At 38.9% G+C, this 19,727-nt stretch overlaps 3 non-coding genes across 3 annotated transcripts; all 3 read right to left on the bottom strand.

Moving 5' to 3' along the window:
• Positions 1–1,697: 1,697 nt before the first annotated feature.
• Positions 1,698–1,770, bottom strand: TRNAK-CUU (transfer RNA lysine (anticodon CUU)). The gene has a single exon. It is a non-coding gene; the product is annotated as a tRNA-Lys (tRNA).
• A 15,545-nt stretch (positions 1,771–17,315) lies between these two features.
• Positions 17,316–17,388, bottom strand: TRNAA-AGC (transfer RNA alanine (anticodon AGC)). Its single transcript has one exon. It is a non-coding gene; the product is annotated as a tRNA-Ala (tRNA).
• A 2,033-nt stretch (positions 17,389–19,421) lies between these two features.
• TRNAK-CUU (transfer RNA lysine (anticodon CUU)) lies at positions 19,422–19,494 on the bottom strand. The gene has a single exon. It is a non-coding gene; the product is annotated as a tRNA-Lys (tRNA).
• Between the last annotated feature and the right edge of the window lie 233 nt (positions 19,495–19,727).

Here is a 19,727-nt window from a genome sequence, read left to right as displayed (position 1 = left end):
ACTCGTTTTCGCCCAACGTGTGGCTCGAACACACGACCCTGAGATTAAGAGTCCCATGCTCTACCGACTGAGCTAGCCGGGCTCCCACTTAAATATGGTATGCAGACTCATCATTTTTTATTAAGGAAAACTGTTTCTGGATATTCCTCTGCTCTTGTTTTGCAAGGAACTTCACTTTTATACATCCTTCAGAGGAAAGAATGTCAAGTAAAATAAGACGAAATGAAAATGGAAGGTGTGAAATTTTCATTTTGAGATTGCATAAGAAATCAAATTCCTCTCACGTGCTATAGAATACCTAAACACTTTTGATTAAACCACTTTAGTTGTTATAATGACACCAAATTTGAAAGCCATCTGTGACTTTTCTGTTCTTACTCTGCAACAACCATGGCAATTACAAGTTAAAAAGTAAAATGTATGCAAATTTTAGAATGGAGAATGCGGGCATCGATCCCGCTACCTCTCGCATGCTAAGCGAGCGCTCTACCATTTGAGCTAATTCCCCTGTGTGCTCACTCAGCATCACATTTCAAAAGTAACGTTACTGCTGTCCACACTTTATTTTAAGTCTAATTGCCCATAATATGAGTGTTCAGTTCACTCCTAACTGATGCCTTAACTACACCTAGGGGATGTTTTACACTTCAGGTTGGCATGTTTAGTACTTGAATAGGAGTGATATCACTGCATGTTAACCTAGACTCAGGCCCTACCTAATCTTGGAGATACATTTCTCATGAATGAGTAACCAAGGGAGATACAATTTTTAGGAGTTAGTGCATGTCTAATGCAAGATTAATCACCATATTATGAGAGCCAATGCTATCATCCAGCAAAAAATACTCGTTTTCGCCCAACGTGGGGCTCGAACCCACGACCCTGAGATTAAGAGTCTCATGCTCTACCGACTGAGCTAGCCGGGCTCCCACTTAAATATGGTATGCAGACTCATCATTTTTTATTAAGGAAAACTGTTTCTGGATATTCCTCTGCTCTTGTTTTGCAAGGAACTTCACTTTTATACATCCTTCAGAGGAAAGAATGTCAAGTAAAATAAGACGAAATGAAAATGGAAGGTGTGAAATTTTCATTTTGAGATTGCATAAGAAATCAAATTCCTCTCACGTGCTATAGAATACCTAAACACTTTTGATTAAACCACTTTAGTTGTTATAATGACACCAAATCTGAAAGCCATCTGTGACTTTTCTGTTCTTACTCTGCAACAACCATGGCAATTACAAGTTAAAAAGTAAAATGTATGCAAATTTTAGAATGGAGAATGCGGGCATCGATCCCGCTACCTCTCGCATGCTAAGCGAGCGCTCTACCATTTGAGCTAATTCCCCTGTGTGCTCACTCAGCATCACATTTCAAAAGTAACATTACTGCTGTCCACACTTTATTTTAAGTCTAATTGCCCATAATATGAGTGTTCAGTTCACTCCTAACTGATGCCTTAACTACACCTAGGGGATGTTTTACACTTCAGGTTGGCATGTTTAGTACTTGAATAGGAGTGATATCACTGCATGTTAACCTAGACTCAGGCCCTACCTAATCTTGGAGATACATTTCTCATGAATGAGTAACCAAGGGAGATACAATTTTTAGGAGTTAGTGCATGTCTAATGCAAGATTAATCACCATATTATGAGAGCCAATGCTATCATCCAGCAAAAAATACTCGTTTTCGCCCAACGTGGGGATCGAACCCACGACCCTGAGATTAAGAGTCTCATGCTCTACCGACTGAGCTAGCCGGGCTCCCACTTAAGTATGGTATGCAGACTCATCATTTTTTATTAAGGAAAACCGTTTCTGGATATTCCTCTGCTCTTGTTTTGCAAGGAACTTCACTTTTATACATCCTTCAGAGGAAAGAATGTCAAGTAAAATAAGACGAAATGAAAATGGAAGGTGTGAAATTTTCATTTTGAGATTGCATAAGAAATCAAATTCCTCTCACGTGCTATAGAATACCTAAACACTTTTGATTAAACCACTTTAGTTGTTATAATGACACCAAATTTGAAAGCCATCTGTGACTTTTCTGTTCTTACTCTGCAACAACCATGGCAATTACAAGTTAAAAAGTAAAATGTATGCAAATTTTAGAATGGAGAATGCGGGCATCGATCCCGCTACCTCTCGCATGCTAAGCGAGCGCTCTACCATTTGAGCTAATTCCCCTGCGTGCTCACTCAGCATCACATTTCAAAAGTAACGTTACTGCTGTCCACACTTTATTTTAAGTCTAATTGCCCATAACATGAGTGTTCAGTTCACTCCTAAATGATGCCTTAACTACACCTAGGGGATGTTTTACACTTCAGGTTGGCATGTTTAGTACTTGAATAGGAGTGATATCACTGTATGTTAACCTAGACTCAGGCCCTACCTAATCTTGGAGATACATTTCTCATGAATGAGTAACCAAGGGAGATACAGTTTTTAGGAGTTAGTGCATGTCTAATGCAAGATTAATCACCATATTATGAGAGCCAATGCTATCATCCAGCAAAAAATACTCGTTTTCGCCCAACGTGGGGCTTGAACCCACGACCCTGAGATTAAGAGTCTCATGCTCTACCGACTGAGCTAGCCGGGCTCCCACTTAAATATGGTATGCAGACTCATCATTTTTTATTAAGGAAAACTGTTTCTGGATATTCCTCTGCTCTTGTTTTGCAAGGAACTTCACTTTTATACATCCTTCAGAGGAAAGAATGTCAAGTAAAATAAGACGAAATGAAAATGGAAGGTGTGAAATTTTCATTTTGAGATTGAATAAGAAATCAAATTCCTCTCACGTGCTATAGAATACCTAAACACTTTTGATTAAACCACTTTAGTTGTTATAATTACACCAAATTTGAAAGCCATCTGTGACTTTTCTGTTCTTACTCTGCAACAACCATGGCAATTACAAGTTAAAAAGTAAAATGTATGCAAATTTTAGAATGGAGAATGCGGGCATCGATCCCGCTACTTCTCGCATGCTAAGCGAGCGCTCTACCATTTGAGCTAATTCCCCTGTGTGCTCACTCAGCATCACATTTCAAAAGTAACGTTACTGCTGTCCACACTTTATTTTAAGTCTAATTGCCCATAATATGAGTGTTCAGTTCACTCCTAACTGATGCCTTAACTACACCTAGGGGATGTTTTACACTTCAGGTTGGCATGTTTAGTACTTGAATAGGAGTGATATCACTGCATGTTAACCTAGACTCAGGCCCTACCTAATCTTGGAGATACATTTCTCATGAATGAGTAACCAAGGGAGATACAATTTTTAGGAGTTAGTGCATGTCTAATGCAACATTAATCACCATATTATGAGAGCCAATGCAATCATCCAGCAAAAAATACTTGTTTTCGCCCAACGTGGGGCTCGAACCCACGACCCTGAGATTAAGAGTCTCATGCTCTACCGACTGAGCTAGCCGGGCTCCCACTTAAATATGGTGTGCAGACTCATCATTTTTTATTAAGGAAAACCATTTCTGGATATTCCTCTGCTCTTGTTTTGCAAGGAACTTCACTTTTATACATCCTTCAGAGGAAAGAATGTCAAGTAAAATAAGACGAAATGAAAATGGAAGGTGTGAAATTTTCATTTTGAGATTGAATAAGAAATCAAATTCCTCTCACGTGCTATAGAATACCTAAACACTTTTGATTAAACCACTTTAGTTGTTATAATGACACCAAATTTGAAAGCCATCTGTGACTTTTCTGTTCTTACTCTGCAACAACCATGGCAATTACAAGTTAAAAACTAAAATGTATGCAAATTTTAGAATGGAGAATGCGGGCATCGATCCCGCTACCTCTCGCATGCTAAGCGAGCGCTCTACCATTTGAGCTAATTCCCCTGTGTGCTCACTCAGCATCACATTTCAAAAGTAACGTTACTGCTGTCCACACTTTATTTTAAGTCTAATTGCCCATAATATGAGTGTTCAGTTCACTCCTAACTGATGCCTTAACTACACCTAGGGGATGTTTTACACTTCAGGTTGGCATGTTTAGTACTGGAATAGGAGTGATATCACTGCATGTTAACCTAGACTCAGGCCCTACCTAATCTTGGAGATACATTTCTCATGAATGAGTAACCAAGGGAGATACAATTTTTAGGAGTTAGTGCATGTCTAATGCAAGATTAATCACCATATTATGAGAGCCCATGCTATCATCCAGCAAAAAATACTCGTTTTCGCCCAACGTGTGGCTCGAACACACGACCCTGAGATTAAGAGTCCCATGCTCTACCGACTGAGCTAGCCGGGCTCCCACTTAAATATGGTATGCAGACTCATCATTTTTTATTAAGGAAAACTGTTTCTGGATATTCCTCTGCTCTTGTTTTGCAAGGAACTTCACTTTTATACATCCTTCAGAGGAAAGAATGTCAAGTAAAATAAGATGAAATGAAAATGGAAGGTGTGAAATTTTCATTTTGAGATTGCATAAGAAATCAAATTCCTCTCACGTGCTATAGAATACCTAAACACTTTTGATTAAACCACTTTAGTTGTTATAATGACACCAAATTTGAAAGCCATCTGTGACTTTTCTGTTCTTACTCTGCAACAACCATGGCAATTACAAGTTAAAAAGTAAAATGTATGCAAATTTTAGAATGGAGAATGCGGGCATCGATCCCGCTACCTCTCGCATGCTAAGCGAGCGCTCTACCATTTGAGCTAATTCCCCTGTGTGCTCACTCAGCATCACATTTCAAAAGTAACGTTACTGCTGTCCACACTTTATTTTAAGTCTAATTGCCCATAATATGAGTGTTCAGTTCACTCCTAACTGATGCCTTAACTACACCTAGGGGATGTTTTACACTTCAGGTTGGCATGTTTAGTACTTGAATAGGAGTGATATCACTGCATGTTAACCTAGACTCAGGCCCTACCTAATCTTGGAGATACATTTCTCATGAATGAGTAACCAAGGGAGATACAATTTTTAGGAGTTAGTGCATGTCTAATGCAAGATTAATCACCATATTATGAGAGCCAATGCTATCATCCAGCAAAAAATACTCGTTTTCGCCCAACGTGGGGCTCGAACCCACGACCCTGAGATTAAGAGTCTCATGCTCTACCGACTGAGCTAGCCGGGCTCCCACTTAAATATGGTATGCAGACTCATCATTTTTTATTAAGGAAAACTGTTTCTGGATATTCCTCTGCTCTTGTTTTGCAAGGAACTTCACTTTTATACATCCTTCAGAGGAAAGAATGTCAAGTAAAATAAGACGAAATGAAAATGGAAGGTGTGAAATTTTCATTTTGAGATTGCATAAGAAATCAAATTCCTCTCACGTGCTATAGAATACCTAAACACTTTTGATTAAACCACTTTAGTTGTTATAATGACACCAAATTTGAAAGCCATCTGTGACTTTTCTGTTCTTACTCTGCAACAACCATGGCAATTACAAGTTAAAAAGTAAAATGTATGCAAATTTTAGAATGGAGAATGCGGGCATCGATCCCGCTACCTCTCGCATGCTAAGCGAGCGCTCTACCATTTGAGCTAATTCCCCTGTGTGCTCACTCAGCATCACATTTCAAAAGTAACGTTACTGCTGTCCACACTTTATTTTAAGTCTAATTGCCCATAATATGAGTGTTCAGTTCACTCCTAACTGATGCCTTAACTACACCTAGGGGATGTTTTACACTTCAGGTTGGCATGTTTAGTACTTGAATAGGAGTGATATCACTGCATGTTAACCTAGACTCAGGCCCTACCTAATCTTGGAGATACATTTCTCATGAATGAGTAACCAAGGGATATACAATTTTTAGGAGTTAGTGCATGTCTAATGCAAGATTAATCACCATATTATGAGAGCCAATGCTATCATCCAGCAAAAAATACTCGTTTTCGCCCAACGTGGGGCTCGAACCCACGACCCTGAGATTAAGAGTCTCATGCTCTACCGACTGAGCTAGCCGGGCTCCCACTTAAATATGGTATGCAGACTCATCATTTTTTATTAAGGAAAACCGTTTCTGGATATTCCTCTGCTCTTGTTTTGCAAGGAACTTCACTTTTATACATCCTTCAGAGGAAAGAATGTCAAGTAAAATAAGACGAAATGAAAATTGAAGGTGTGAAATTTTCATTTTGAGATTGCATAAGAAATCAAATTCCTCTCACGTGCTATAGAATACCTAAACACTTTTGATTAAACCACTTTAGTTGTTATAATGACACCAAATTTGAAAGCCATCTGTGACTTTTCTGTTCTTACTCTGCAACAACCATGGCAATTACAAGTTAAAAAGTAAAATGCATGCAATTTTTAGAATGGAGAATGCAGGCATCGATCCCGCTACCTCTCGCATGCTAAGCGAGCGCTCTACCATTTGAGCTAATTCCCCTGTGTGCTCACTCAGCATCACATTTCAAAAGTAACGTTACTGCTGTCCACACTTTATTTTAAGTCTAATTGCCCATAACATGAGTGTTCAGTTCACTCCTAACTGATGCCTTAACTACACCTAGGGGATGTTTTACACTTCAGGTTGGCATGTTTAGTACTTGAATAGGAGTGATATCACTGTATGTTAACCTAGACTCAGGCCCTACCTAATCTTGGAGATACATTTCTCATGAATGAGTAACCAAGGGAGATACAATTTTTAGGAGTTAGTGCATGTCTAATGCAAGATTAATCACCATATTATGAGAGCCAATGCAATCATCCAGCAAAAAATACTCGTTTTCGCCCAACGTGGGGCTTGAACCCACGACCCTGAGATTAAGAGTCTCATGCTCTACCGACTGAGCTAGCCGGGCTCCCACTTAAATATGGTATGCAGACTCATCATTTTTTATTAAGGAAAACCGTTTCTGGATATTCCTCTGCTCTTGTTTTGCAAGGAACTTCACTTTTATACATCCTTCAGAGGGAAGAATGTCAAGTAAAATAAGACGAAATGAAAATGGAAGGTGTGAAATTTTCATTTTGAGATTGCATAAGAAATCAAATTCCTCTCACGTGCTATAGAATACCTAAACACTTTTGATTAAACCACTTTAGTTGTTATAATGACACCAAATTTGAAAGCCATCTGTGACTTTTCTGTTCTTACTCTGCAACAACCATGGCAATTACAAGTTAAAAAGTAAAATGTATGCAAATTTTAGAATGGAGAATGCGGGCATCGATCCCGCTACCTCTCGCATGCTAAGCGAGCGCTCTACCATTTGAGCTAATTCCCCTGTATGCTCACTCAGCATCACATTTCAAAAGTAACGTTACTGCTGTCCACACTTTATTTTAAGTCTAATTGCCCATAATATGAGTGTTCAGTTCACTCCTAACTGATGCCTTAACTACACCTAGGGGATGTTTTACACTTCAGGTTGGCATGTTTAGTACTTGAATAGGAGTGATATCACTGCATGTTAACCTAGACTCAGGCCCTACCTAATCTTGGAGATACATTTCTCATGAATGAGTAACCAAGGGAGATACAATTTTTAGGAGTTAGTGCATGTCTAATGCAAGATTAATCACCATATTATGAGAGCCAATGCTATCATCCAGCAAAAAATACTCGTTTTCGCCCAACGTGGGGCTTGAACCCACGACCCTGAGATTAAGAGTCTCATGCTCTACCGACTGAGCTAGCCGGGCTCCCACTTAAATATGGTATGCAGACTCATCATTTTTTATTAAGGAAAACTGTTTCTGGATATTCCTCTGCTCTTGTTTTGCAAGGAACTTCACTTTTATACATCCTTCAGAGGAAAGAATGTCAAGTAAAATAAGACGAAATGAAAATGGAAGGTGTGAAATTTTCATTTTGAGATTGCATAAGAAATCAAATTCCTCTCACGTGCTATAGAATACCTAAACACTTTTGATTAAACCACTTTAGTTGTTATAATGACACCAAATTTGAAAGCCATCTGTGACTTTTCTGTTCTTACTCTGCAACAACCATGGCAATTACAAGTTAAAAAGTAAAATGTATGCAAATTTTAGAATGGAGAATGCGGGCATCGATCCCGCTACCTCTCGCATGCTAAGCGAGCGCTCTACCATTTGAGCTAATTCCCCTGTGTGCTCACTCAGCATCACATTTCAAAAGTAACGTTACTGCTGTCCACACTTTATTTTAAGTCTAATTGCCCATAATATGAGTGTTCAGTTCACTCCTAACTGATGCCTTAACTACACCTAGGGGATGTTTTACACTTCAGGTTGGCATGTTTAGTACTTGAATAGGAGTGATATCACTGTATGTTAACCTAGACTCAGGCCCTACCTAATCTTGGGGATACATTTCTCATGAATGAGTAACCAAGGGAGATACAATTTTTAGGAGTTAGTGCATGTCTAATGCAAGATTAATCACCATATTATGAGAGCCAATGCAATCATCCAGCAAAAAATACTTGTTTTCTCCCAACGTGGGGCTCGAACCCACGACCCTGAGATTAAGAGTCTCATGCTCTACCGACTGAGCTAGCCGGGCTCCCACTTAAATATGGTGTGCAGACTCATCATTTTTTATTAAGGAAAACCGTTTCTGGATATTCCTCTGCTCTTGTTTTGCAAGGAACTTCACTTTTATACATCCTTCAGAGGAAAGAATGTCAAGTAAAATAAGACGAAATGAAAATGGAAGGTGTGAAATTTTCATTTTGAGATTGAATAAGAAATCAAATTCCTCTCACGTGCTATAGAATACCTAAACACTTTTGATTAAACCACTTTAGTTGTTATAATGACACCAAATTTGAAAGCCATCTGTGACTTTTCTGTTCTTACTCTGCAACAACCATGGCAATTACAAGTTAAAAAGTAAAATGCATGCAATTTTTAGAATGGAGAATGCAGGCATCGATCCCGCTACCTCTCGCATGCTAAGCGAGCGCTCTACCATTTGAGCTAATTCCCCTGTGTGCTCACTCAGCATCACATTTCAAAAGTAACGTTACTGCTGTCCACACTTTATTTTAAGTCTAATTGCCCATAACATGAGTGTTCAGTTCACTCCTAACTGATGCCTTAACTACACCTAGGGGATGTTTTACACTTCAGGTTGGCATGTTTAGTACTTGAATAGGAGTGATATCACTGTATGTTAACCTAGACTCAGGCCCTACCTAATCTTGGAGATACATTTCTCATGAATGAGTAACCAAGGGAGATACAATTTTTAGGAGTTAGTGCATGTCTAATGCAAGATTAATCACCATATTATGAGAGCCAATGCAATCATCCAGCAAAAAATACTCGTTTTCGCCCAACGTGGGGCTTGAACCCACGACCCTGAGATTAAGAGTCTCATGCTCTACCGACTGAGCTAGCCGGGCTCCCACTTAAATATGGTATGCAGACTCATCATTTTTTATTAAGGAAAACCGTTTCTGGATATTCCTCTGCTCTTGTTTTGCAAGGAACTTCACTTTTATACATCCTTCAGAGGGAAGAATGTCAAGTAAAATAAGACGAAATGAAAATGGAAGGTGTGAAATTTTCATTTTGAGATTGCATAAGAAATCAAATTCCTCTCACGTGCTATAGAATACCTAAACACTTTTGATTAAACCACTTTAGTTGTTATAATGACACCAAATTTGAAAGCCATCTGTGACTTTTCTGTTCTTACTCTGCAACAACCATGGCAATTACAAGTTAAAAAGTAAAATGTATGCAAATTTTAGAATGGAGAATGCGGGCATCGATCCCGCTACCTCTCGCATGCTAAGCGAGCGCTCTACCATTTGAGCTAATTCCCCTGTATGCTCACTCAGCATCACATTTCAAAAGTAACGTTACTGCTGTCCACACTTTATTTTAAGTCTAATTGCCCATAATATGAGTGTTCAGTTCACTCCTAACTGATGCCTTAACTACACCTAGGGGATGTTTTACACTTCAGGTTGGCATGTTTAGTACTTGAATAGGAGTGATATCACTGCATGTTAACCTAGACTCAGGCCCTACCTAATCTTGGAGATACATTTCTCATGAATGAGTAACCAAGGGAGATACAATTTTTAGGAGTTAGTGCATGTCTAATGCAAGATTAATCACCATATTATGAGAGCCAATGCTATCATCCAGCAAAAAATACTCGTTTTCGCCCAACGTGGGGCTTGAACCCACGACCCTGAGATTAAGAGTCTCATGCTCTACCGACTGAGCTAGCCGGGCTCCCACTTAAATATGGTATGCAGACTCATCATTTTTTATTAAGGAAAACTGTTTCTGGATATTCCTCTGCTCTTGTTTTGCAAGGAACTTCACTTTTATACATCCTTCAGAGGAAAGAATGTCAAGTAAAATAAGACGAAATGAAAATGGAAGGTGTGAAATTTTCATTTTGAGATTGCATAAGAAATCAAATTCCTCTCACGTGCTATAGAATACCTAAACACTTTTGATTAAACCACTTTAGTTGTTATAATGACACCAAATTTGAAAGCCATCTGTGACTTTTCTGTTCTTACTCTGCAACAACCATGGCAATTACAAGTTAAAAAGTAAAATGTATGCAAATTTTAGAATGGAGAATGCGGGCATCGATCCCGCTACCTCTCGCATGCTAAGCGAGCGCTCTACCATTTGAGCTAATTCCCCTGTGTGCTCACTCAGCATCACATTTCAAAAGTAACGTTACTGCTGTCCACACTTTATTTTAAGTCTAATTGCCCATAATATGAGTGTTCAGTTCACTCCTAACTGATGCCTTAACTACACCTAGGGGATGTTTTACACTTCAGGTTGGCATGTTTAGTACTTGAATAGGAGTGATATCACTGTATGTTAACCTAGACTCAGGCCCTACCTAATCTTGGGGATACATTTCTCATGAATGAGTAACCAAGGGAGATACAATTTTTAGGAGTTAGTGCATGTCTAATGCAACATTAATCACCATATTATGAGAGCCAATGCAATCATCCAGCAAAAAATACTTGTTTTCGCCCAACGTGGGGCTCGAACCCACGACCCTGAGATTAAGAGTCTCATGCTCTACCGACTGAGCTAGCCGGGCTCCCACTTAAATATGGTGTGCAGACTCATCATTTTTTATTAAGGAAAACCGTTTCTGGATATTCCTCTGCTCTTGTTTTGCAAGGAACTTCACTTTTATACATCCTTCAGAGGAAAGAATGTCAAGTAAAATAAGACGAAATGAAAATGGAAGGTGTGAAATTTTCATTTTGAGATTGAATAAGAAATCAAATTCCTCTCACGTGCTATAGAATACCTAAACACTTTTGATTAAACCACTTTAGTTGTTATAATGACACCAAATTTGAAAGCCATCTGTGACTTTTCTGTTCTTACTCTGCAACAACCATGGCAATTACAAGTTAAAAAGTAAAATGTATGCAAATTTTAGAATGGAGAATGCGGGCATCGATCCCGCTACCTCTCGCATGCTAAGCGAGTGCTCTACCATTTGAGCTAATTCCCCTGTGTGCTCACTCAGCATCACATTTCAAAAGTAACGTTACTGCTGTCCACACTTTATTTTAAGTCTAATTGCCCATAATATGAGTGTTCAGTTCACTCCTAACTGATGCCTTAACTACACCTAGGGGATGTTTTACACTTCAGGTTGGCATGTTTAGTACTTGAATAGGAGTGATATCACTGTATGTTAACCTAGACTCAGGCCCTACCTAATCTTGGGGATACATTTCTCATGAATGAGTAACCAAGGGAGATACAATTTTTAGGAGTTAGTGCATGTCTAATGCAAGATTAATCACCATATTATGAGAGCCAATGCAATCATCCAGCAAAAAATACTTGTTTTCGCCCAACGTGGGGCTCGAACCCACGACCCTGAGATTAAGAGTCTCATGCTCTACCGACTGAGCTAGCCGGGCTCCCACTTAAATATGGTGTGCAGACTCATCATTTTTTATTAAGGAAAACCGTTTCTGGATATTCCTCTGCTCTTGTTTTGCAAGGAACTTCACTTTTATACATCCTTCAGAGGAAAGAATGTCAAGTAAAATAAGACGAAATGAAAATGGAAGGTGTGAAATTTTCATTTTGAGATTGAATAAGAAATCAAATTCCTCTCACGTGCTATAGAATACCTAAACACTTTTGATTAAACCACTTTAGTTGTTATAATGACACCAAATTTGAAAGCCATCTGTGACTTTTCTGTTCTTACTCTGCAACAACCATGGCAATTACAAGTTAAAAAGTAAAATGCATGCAATTTTTAGAATGGAGAATGCAGGCATCGATCCCGCTACCTCTCGCATGCTAAGCGAGCGCTCTACCATTTGAGCTAATTCCCCTGTGTGCTCACTCAGCATCACATTTCAAAAGTAACGTTACTGCTGTCCACACTTTATTTTAAGTCTAATTGCCCATAACATGAGTGTTCAGTTCACTCCTAACTGATGCCTTAACTACACCTAGGGGATGTTTTACACTTCAGGTTGGCATGTTTAGTACTTGAATAGGAGTGATATCACTGTATGTTAACCTAGACTCAGGCCCTACCTAATCTTGGAGATACATTTCTCATGAATGAGTAACCAAGGGAGATACAATTTTTAGGAGTTAGTGCATGTCTAATGCAAGATTAATCACCATATTATGAGAGCCAATGCAATCATCCAGCAAAAAATACTCGTTTTCGCCCAACGTGGGGCTTGAACCCACGACCCTGAGATTAAGAGTCTCATGCTCTACCGACTGAGCTAGCCGGGCTCCCACTTAAATATGGTATGCAGACTCATCATTTTTTATTAAGGAAAACCGTTTCTGGATATTCCTCTGCTCTTGTTTTGCAAGGAACTTCACTTTTATACATCCTTCAGAGGAAAGAATGTCAAGTAAAATAAGACGAAATGAAAATGGAAGGTGTGAAATTTTCATTTTGAGATTGCATAAGAAATCAAATTCCTCTCACGTGCTATAGAATACCTAAACACTTTTGATTAAACCACTTTAGTTGTTATAATGACACCAAATTTGAAAGCCATCTGTGACTTTTCTGTTCTTACTCTGCAACAACCATGGCAATTACAAGTTAAAAAGTAAAATGTATGCAAATTTTAGAATGGAGAATGCGGGCATCGATCCCGCTACCTCTCGCATGCTAAGCGAGCGCTCTACCATTTGAGCTAATTCCCCTGTGTGCTCACTCAGCATCACATTTCAAAAGTAACGTTACTGCTGTCCACACTTTATTTTAAGTCTAATTGCCCATAATATGAGTGTTCAGTTCACTCCTAACTGATGCCTTAACTACACCTAGGGGATGTTTTACACTTCAGGTTGGCATGTTTAGTACTTGAATAGGAGTGATATCACTGCATGTTAACCTAGACTCAGGCCCTACCTAATCTTGGAGATACATTTCTCATGAATGAGTAACCAAGGGAGATACAATTTTTAGGAGTTAGTGCATGTCTAATGCAAGATTAATCACCATATTATGAGAGCCAATGCTATCATCCAGCAAAAAATACTCGTTTTCGCCCAACGTGGGGCTTGAACCCACGACCCTGAGATTAAGAGTCTCATGCTCTACCGACTGAGCTAGCCGGGCTCCCACTTAAATATGGTATGCAGACTCATCATTTTTTATTAAGGAAAACTGTTTCTGGATATTCCTCTGCTCTTGTTTTGCAAGGAACTTCACTTTTATACATCCTTCAGAGGAAAGAATGTCAAGTAAAATAAGACGAAATGAAAATGGAAGGTGTGAAATTTTCATTTTGAGATTGAATAAGAAATCAAATTCCTCTCACGTGCTATAGAATACCTAAACACTTTTGATTAAACCACTTTAGTTGTTATAATGACACCAAATTTGAAAGCCATCTGTGACTTTTCTGTTCTTACTCTGCAACAACCATGGCAATTACAAGTTAAAAAGTAAAATGTATGCAAATTTTAGAATGGAGAATGCGGGCATCGATCCCGCTACCTCTCGCATGCTAAGCGAGTGCTCTACCATTTGAGCTAATTCCCCTGTGTGCTCACTCAGCATCACATTTCAAAAGTAACGTTACTGCTGTCCACACTTTATTTTAAGTCTAATTGCCCATAATATGAGTGTTCAGTTCACTCCTAACTGATGCCTTAACTACACCTAGGGGATGTTTTACACTTCAGGTTGGCATGTTTAGTACTTGAATAGCAGTGATATCACTGTATGTTAACCTAGACTCAGGCCCTACCTAATCTTGGGGATACATTTCTCATGAATGAGTAACCAAGGGAGATACAATTTTTAGGAGTTAGTGCATGTCTAATGCAACATTAATCACCATATTATGAGAGCCAATGCAATCATCCAGCAAAAAATACTTGTTTTCGCCCAACGTGGGGCTCGAACCCACGACCCTGAGATTAAGAGTCTCATGCTCTACCGACTGAGCTAGCCGGGCTCCCACTTAAATATGGTGTGCAGACTCATCATTTTTTATTAAGGAAAACCGTTTCTGGATATTCCTCTGCTCTTGTTTTGCAAGGAACTTCACTTTTATACATCCTTCAGAGGAAAGAATGTCAAGTAAAATAAGACGAAATGAAAATGGAAGGTGTGAAATTTTCATTTTGAGATTGAATAAGAAATCAAATTCCTCTCACGTGCTATAGAATACCTAAACACTTTTGATTAAACCACTTTAGTTGTTATAATGACACCAAATTTGAAAGCCATCTGTGACTTTTCTGTTCTTACTCTGCAACAACCATGGCAATTACAAGTTAAAAAGTAAAATGTATGCAAATTTTAGAATGGAGAATGCGGGCATCGATCCCGCTACCTCTCGCATGCTAAGCGAGTGCTCTACCATTTGAGCTAATTCCCCTGTGTGCTCACTCAGCATCACATTTCAAAAGTAACGTTACTGCTGTCCACACTTTATTTTAAGTCTAATTGCCCATAATATGAGTGTTCAGTTCACTCCTAACTGATGCCTTAACTACACCTAGGGGATGTTTTACACTTCAGGTTGGCATGTTTAGTACTTGAATAGGAGTGATATCACTGTATGTTAACCTAGACTCAGGCCCTACCTAATCTTGGGGATACATTTCTCATGAATGAGTAACCAAGGGAGATACAATTTTTAGGAGTTAGTGCATGTCTAATGCAACATTAATCACCATATTATGAGAGCCAATGCAATCATCCAGCAAAAAATACTTGTTTTCGCCCAACGTGGGGCTCGAACCTACGACCCTGAGATTAAGAGTCTCATGCTCTACCGACTGAGCTAGCCGGGCTCCCACTTAAATATGGTGTGCAGACTCATCATTTTTTATTAAGGAAAACCGTTTCTGGATATTCCTCTGCTCTTGTTTTGCAAGGAACTTCACTTTTATACATCCTTCAGAGGAAAGAATGTCAAGTAAAATTAGACGAAATGAAAATGGAAGGTGTGAAATTTTCATTTTGAGATTGAATAAGAAATCAAATTCCTCTCACGTGCTATAGAATACCTAAACACTTTTGATTAAACCACTTTAGTTGTTATAATGACACCAAATTTGAAAGCCATCTGTGACTTTTCTGTTCTTACTCTGCAACAACCATGGCAATTACAAGTTAAAAAGTAAAATGTATGCAAATTTTAGAATGGAGAATGCGGGCATCGATCCCGCTACCTCTCGCATGCTAAGCGAGCGCTCTACCATTTGAGCTAATTCCCCTGTATGCTCACTCAGCATCACATTTCAAAAGTAACGTTACTGCTGTCCACACTTTATTTTAAGTCTAATTGCCCATAATATGAGTGTTCAGTTCACTCCTAACTGATGCCTTAACTACACCTAGGGGATGTTTTACACTTCAGGTTGGCATGTTTAGTACTTGAATAGGAGTGATATCACTGCATGTTAACCTAGACTCAGGCCCTACCTAATCTTGGAGATACATTTCTCATGAATGAGTAACCAAGGGAGATACAATTTTTAGGAGTTAGTGCATGTCTAATGCAAGATTAATCACCATATTATGAGAGCCAATGCAATCATCCAGCAAAAAATACTCGTTTTCGCCCAACGTGGGGCTTGAACCCACGACCCTGAGATTAAGAGTCTCATGCTCTACCGACTGAGCTAGCCGGGCTCCCACTTAAATATGGTATGCAGACTCATCATTTTTTATTAAGGAAAACCGTTTCTGGATATTCCTCTGCTCTTGTTTTGCAAGGAACTTCACTTTTATACATCCTTCAGAGGGAAGAATGTCAAGTAAAATAAGACGAAATGAAAATGGAAGGTGTGAAATTTTCATTTTGAGATTGCATAAGAAATCAAATTCCTCTCACGTGCTATAGAATACCTAAACACTTTTGATTAAACCACTTTAGTTGTTATAATGACACCAAATTTGAAAGCCATCTGTGACTTTTCTGTTCTTACTCTGCAACAACCATGGCAATTACAAGTTAAAAAGTAAAATGTATGCAAATTTTAGAATGGAGAATGCGGGCATCGATCCCGCTACCTCTCGCATGCTAAGCGAGCGCTCTACCATTTGAGCTAATTCCCCTGTATGCTCACTCAGCATCACATTTCAAAAGTAACGTTACTGCTGTCCACACTTTATTTTAAGTCTAATTGCCCATAATATGAGTGTTCAGTTCACTCCTAACTGATGCCTTAACTACACCTAGGGGATGTTTTACACTTCAGGTTGGCATGTTTAGTACTTGAATAGGAGTGATATCACTGCATGTTAACCTAGACTCAGGCCCTACCTAATCTTGGAGATACATTTCTCATGAATGAGTAACCAAGGGAGATACAATTTTTAGGAGTTAGTGCATGTCTAATGCAAGATTAATCACCATATTATGAGAGCCAATGCTATCATCCAGCAAAAAATACTCGTTTTCGCCCAACGTGGGGCTTGAACCCACGACCCTGAGATTAAGAGTCTCATGCTCTACCGACTGAGCTAGCCGGGCTCCCACTTAAATATGGTATGCAGACTCATCATTTTTTATTAAGGAAAACTGTTTCTGGATATTCCTCTGCTCTTGTTTTGCAAGGAACTTCACTTTTATACATCCTTCAGAGGAAAGAATGTCAAGTAAAATAAGACGAAATGAAAATGGAAGGTGTGAAATTTTCATTTTGAGATTGCATAAGAAATCAAATTCCTCTCACGTGCTATAGAATACCTAAACACTTTTGATTAAACCACTTTAGTTGTTATAATGACACCAAATTTGAAAGCCATCTGTGACTTTTCTGTTCTTACTCTGCAACAACCATGGCAATTACAAGTTAAAAAGTAAAATGTATGCAAATTTTAGAATGGAGAATGCGGGTATCGATCCCGCTACCTCTCGCATGCTAAGCGAGCGCTCTACCATTTGAGCTAATTCCCCTGTGTGCTCACTCAGCATCACATTTCAAAAGTAACGTTACTGCTGTCCACACTTTATTTTAAGTCTAATTGCCCATAATATGAGTGTTCAGTTCACTCCTAACTGATGCCTTAACTACACCTAGGGGATGTTTTACACTTCAGGTTGGCATGTTTAGTACTTGAATAGGAGTGATATCACTGTATGTTAACCTAGACTCAGGCCCTACCTAATCTTGGGGATACATTTCTCATGAATGAGTAACCAAGGGAGATACAATTTTTAGGAGTTAGTGCATGTCTAATGCAACATTAATCACCATATTATGAGAGCCAATGCAATCATCCAGCAAAAAATACGTGTTTTCGCCCAATGTGGGGCTCGAACCCACGACCCTGAGATTAAGAGTCTCATGCTCTACCGACTGAGCTAGCCGGGCTCCCACTTAAATATGGTGTGCAGACTCATCATTTTTTATTAAGGAAAACCGTTTCTGGATATTCCTCTGCTCTTGTTTTGCAAGGAACTTCACTTTTATACATCCTTCAGAGGAAAGAATGTCAAGTAAAATAAGACGAAATGAAAATGGAAGGTGTGAAATTTTCATTTTGAGATTGAATAAGAAATCAAATTCCTCTCACGTGCTATAGAATACCTAAACACTTTTGATTAAACCACTTTAGTTGTTATAATGACACCAAATTTGAAAGCCATCTGTGACTTTTCTGTTCTTACTCTGCAACAACCATGGCAATTACAAGTTAAAAAGTAAAATGTATGCAAATTTTAGAATGGAGAATGCGGGCATCGATCCCGCTACCTCTCGCATGCTAAGCGAGTGCTCTACCATTTGAGCTAATTCCCCTGAGTGCTCACTCAGCATCACATTTCAAAAGTAACGTTACTGCTGTCCACACTTTATTTTAAGTCTAATTGCCCATAATATGAGTGTTCAGTTCACTCCTAACTGATGCCTTAACTACACCTAGGGGATGTTTTACACTTCAGGTTGGCATGTTTAGTACTTGAATAGGAGTGATATCACTGCATGTTAACCTAGACTCAGGCCCTACCTAATCTTGGAGATACATTTCTCATGAATGAGTAACCAAGGGAGATACAATTTTTAGGAGTTAGTGCATGTCTAATGCAAGATTAATCACCATATTATGAGAGCCAATGCTATCATCCAGCAAAAAATACTCGTTTTCACCCAACGTGGGGCTTGAACCCACGACCCTGAGATTAAGAGTCTCATGCTCTACCGACTGAGCTAGCCGGGCTCCCACTTAAATATGGTATGCAGACTCATCATTTTTTATTAAGGAAAACCGTTTCTGGATATTCCTCTGCTCTTGTTTTGCAAGGAACTTCACTTTTATACATCCTTCAGAGGGAAGAATGTCAAGTAAAATAAGACGAAATGAAAATGGAAGGTGTGAAATTTTCATTTTGAGATTGCATAAGAAATCAAATTCCTCTCACGTGCTATAGAATACCTAAACACTTTTGATTAAACCACTTTAGTTGTTATAATGACACCAAATTTGAAAGCCATCTGTGACTTTTCTGTTCTTACTCTGCAACAACCATGGCAATTACAAGTTAAAAAGTAAAATGTATGCAAATTTTAGAATGGAGAATGCGGGCATCGATCCCGCTACCTCTCGCATGCTAAGCGAGCGCTCTACCATTTGAGCTAATTCCCCTGTATGCTCACTCAGCATCACATTTCAAAAGTAACGTTACTGCTGTCCACACTTTATTTTAAGTCTAATTGCCCATAATATGAGTGTTCAGTTCACTCCTAACTGATGCCTTAACTACACCTAGGGGATGTTTTACACTTCAGGTTGGCATGTTTAGTACTTGAATAGGAGTGATATCACTGCATGTTAACCTAGACTCAGGCCCTACCTAATCTTGGAGATACATTTCTCATGAATGAGTAACCAAGGGAGATACAATTTTTAGGAGTTAGTGCATGTCTAATGCAAGATTAATCACCATATTATGAGAGCCAATGCTATCATCCAGCAAAAAATACTCGTTTTTGCCCAACGTGGGGCTTGAACCCACGACCCTGAGATTAAGAGTCTCATGCTCTACCGACTGAGCTAGCCGGGCTCCCACTTAAATATGGTATGCAGACTCATCATTTTTTATTAAGGAAAACTGTTTCTGGATATTCCTCTGCTCTTGTTTTGCAAGGAACTTCACTTTTATACATCCTTCAGAGGAAAGAATGTCAAGTAAAATAAGACGAAATGAAAATGGAAGGTGTGAAATTTTCATTTTGAGATTGCATAAGAAATCAAATTCCTCTCACGTGCTATAGAATACCTAAACACTTTTGATTA

The sequence above is a fragment of the Triturus cristatus genome, chromosome 4_1 (assembly GCF_964204655.1).
Source record: "Triturus cristatus chromosome 4_1, aTriCri1.1, whole genome shotgun sequence".
NCBI lineage: Eukaryota > Metazoa > Chordata > Amphibia > Caudata > Salamandridae > Triturus > Triturus cristatus.
The sequence above is the reverse complement of the archived record's forward strand: the minus strand, read 5'-3'. Positions and strand labels throughout refer to the sequence as shown.